Consider the following 3,964-nt stretch of genomic DNA (forward strand, 5'->3'; position numbering starts at 1 on the left):
ACCATATTTGCACACAAATAATTTTCATCCTTCCATGTCACATTACAATGCACACTAGACCTTGCGGATGGAATTTAGAAGTTCAGAGATCCCCTAGGATCCTTAACCTAGTGGCTCTATCAAAACTACTTTCTTTTCTACAAATTAGGGTTTACTATAGTAAACTTAATCCTATTTAAAATTTGTTGAAATTATTTTCTTTCCCTTCTTGCAATTAGATAAGGTTTACTTATTGCTCTATTCCTTTCTACAACTTTTGAATATTTCTTGTAGCACAAATAACAAAAGTGGTCTTTGTACTACCTTGTAGAATAAGCCACATGGAAAAATTCAAAGATATCCAAAAGGAAAACCCTTCAACCATGAGTAAAAATAAGCTCAGAAAAGAGACCAACACACCCCACCATAGACAGACCAATGCATACAACAATATTATATATGCAAGCTAAAAAGAACCAACCTACAAAAAACTAGAGAAAGAGGAAAGTTTTGTTACCTAAGTAAGGGAAAAGAACTTCAAGCATAGAGAATTGGACTTCATCTACATGAGAGCAGCAACTACATTCACCTTCAAGCACTAGTTGAACCATCCCACCACACTAGTGACATCGCAAGCCTAATACTTCTTTGGACTGATGGCTGCTTATAGGGGATGAATTTTTCCACCATCTAGTGAACCCTTATGCATCCAAATACACAATAGACAAAAAATACAAAAACAATAAGAATTTCCCACCACCCACTCTAACAGGTTGAGTCCAAGCTTAAACTTCCACAATATTCATCCAAAACTTTAGGTCTGAGCTTTCTAATAGTGGAAAGTTGCCTCTTTCTCCATAGGAAAAATCACATAGCATCCCAAATTCCTCACCTCATTTTGAATTAGGATCGAACTCTCTAGAAAGAAATGCATCTAATACTTTATAAGTTGCAAACATAAAACTTAAAGCTCATCCTCCATGACACCCATGAATTGATTGCATGGTAAGACGTGGGGGTGTGAGCACTCTCCCCAAAATCAAATCCACTATCACTTTGTTGATCCACCCACATCGAGATACAAGTAATATTAATTTTAAACTTATGAAAAATATTATTAAAATATCATATTTTATAAAATATAAATATTAATTTTAAATTTATTTAAAATATGGGTAGGATGTCAAATTTTATAAAATATAATGTCCTTAAAAGTATTGCAATGTAGTACAACTTTATTTATTTTTTAAATATCATGGCTATAGTGTATCACCAATTTTGTTTAGAAAAAGAAATAGATTTCTTCATTAATATTTAAATATTTTAATTTATTTAATCTTAATAAAAGTTAATATCTAAATTGAATACTTTTTAAAATAAATATTTATTTAAAATAATTTATTTCTAAAACAATTTTTCTCATTACCATGTTTCTACAAAAAAAAATTATCAGTTTAAAAAAGGACAAAGAATATTAAAATTTTAATCATATTGAATTATAATAAAATATGATTAGTCTTTGTTATTTATGGAGAATCATAGTTAATTTTTATCAATTTTTTTTCAATGAGGAAGAATTATGATAAATTTTTACTCCCCATGGTTAATTCTTGTCAATCATGGCTAACCATTTTCAACCTTAGCTTACCATAAGTAATTATGGTCAACTCTCACAATCCATACTGAACCACAACCACCTTTGGTTAATATACTTTAACCATAGTCAACCATAGTTTACTAATATTCAAGGATACTACCTAGTAGAACAACCATATTAATAATGTGGTTGATATATAATTGATACCATTAATTTTAAAAGTTAGAAAATGAGAGAAAAAACTTGTATCAATCACTATGCATATGCACACATCTTCTCGCTATGATACGTCGTGCCAATGCCGGAGACTTGCTTTTCTTTCACTACAGCGGCCACGGCACACTCATTCCGAAGCATAAATCCCCTGGCAATGATGAATGCATAGTCCCATGCGATTTGAAGCTCATCACATGCACGACCCCGGACAAGTCGATCCTCCAGAGAGCCCCAGCAAAGGATCTTGGGACCCAGAAAAACCCTCGACAGAGTCTGATTGACTGTACGCAACCTGTCCAGGGCAAGGTTGTGTCATCTGATGGCTACGATGCCCGATCTGGCCATGGGCAAGGTGAGTTCATTACTGTTGGGCTCATCCGGATCAGCCCCAAAGCAGCGCACCTCATCGACCTTGGAAAAACCGTCTTTGCCTCCTACATGCACATGACTACAGACGTTAAGGAGATCGGCCAGAAGCATAGCCCAGATTGGAGTTTCCAGACCCCTGGGGCAGATGTGAGGCGGGAGGAAACACTGATCAAGGACGAAGCCGAAGCAAGTAGACCTCAAGGCAACATATCTGCGGTAAGGGTAACTCCATTCTTTACTTATTCTCCCTTTATACCAGATCTAGTACAAGAGGCATCTGCAGGGCCGATTTATAGAGCTGGAGCGGGTATCTGGACCATGGAAGGTGGTCAGACACTCAGATTCGCCATGATGCTCAATAAGCAGAACAGTCCGCACCAAACCCTACTCTGGATGACAGATAACAAAAAGTCTCCTTCAGATCGGGCTCACATTAGACAGATTGGCCAAGTTCCTGCAGATCAGACACCCCAGATGGAAAATCGCCATGGCAGATCTGCTCTCGGAAGCACAAGAAGCCCTGACACTGGGTCTAGGCTCTTCTTAGACTCCTTTCAGATCCAAATTTCTCAGCCTTCAGGCAGAACCATCCTGCTAGAAATACCATTCTCTAAACCATTGTAAGGAATAATTTTAGTTGGATTCTTATTCTTATAGGAGTTAGAATTGATGGGGGGGGATAACATATTGCTATGTAGGTCTTTTTATTATTAATGTCAATGATCTCTATCCAACTATATTGGTTGTAAGGGTCGTTTTTATAAATCCTAGCATGCGGGGAGATGTACTTCTTAATGTAACAAGCTATTCCCCTAATGCCTCTATGGGAGGATCGCTTGTTCCCAAATATACCATAGCATAAAGCCATCTATGTTAGGGACCTTAGATTCTTCGTGCTCCCATGTTTCAACAAGCAAGATAATATCAACATCATTTGAGATCCAACTTAGTTTGGGGCCTTTGTTCCATGGAAAACCCCGACAGTTCCAAGAAAGAATCTGGAGCATGATAAATTGTTATTTATTTCTATCCTTTTGGTTTCTATCTCGAATACAAGCTTTTCTATTTCTGATTATTGCCCATTTTCCTTCCTTCCTAGCTTATTTTACCTTTTGAAACTCCTTTCTTAATTCTGCTTGATCTTCTGGAATGACATCTTCATTTATAAATATTCTTATTCCTTTTAGACTTGAGGTTTTACTAAGTATGTCATACTTATGATCAGTAGAGCTCACCTTTATTCCGATCAGTCTTCCTTTATTCTCAGTTAATTTCCCCAACCTTGTTGCTTCTGTGAGACATGTTGTTTCAATTTGTAATCTATTATGTAATTTTGTCTAGGCTATGGCTAAAGTATCCTCATCTACCTCCTCTTTGAAACCAAAGATTATAAGGTTCATGGCCCTTTTGTTACACTCATGGTCTAATTCTATTAATTTTTTCATTTCATCTTTAATTGGTTTGATATCTAATTTATCTACCACATTATTTAGGGTTAGGCGGCTATTAACTTTTTCTTCTAGTTCTTTAATCATGTCCTTCATTTTAAGACTCTCTAAGGTATCATCATCTCCCTGTTGGGGTGTTTGGTTAGTATCTTGGTTTTTTTTTCTATAACCTGCAACCTAGTCTCCATTGCCACCATTTTATTCTCCAATAGTTCTATTTTATTTTCTATTTGTTTTTGGAACATGTCTTCAAGAGATGTAATTTTTTTTTCCAGCAAGACTTCTAACTCTTTTTGTAGCTTGACTTCTCTTTCTTCTCTACGTTTCTATAAAGACTCTATATACTCATAAAGGC

The sequence above is a fragment of the Pinus tabuliformis genome, chromosome 9 (genome assembly GCF_031772625.1).
Source record: "Pinus tabuliformis cultivar Carrire ecotype Pingquan chromosome 9, CPIR1, whole genome shotgun sequence".
Classification (NCBI taxonomy): Eukaryota; Viridiplantae; Streptophyta; class Pinopsida; order Pinales; family Pinaceae; genus Pinus; species Pinus tabuliformis.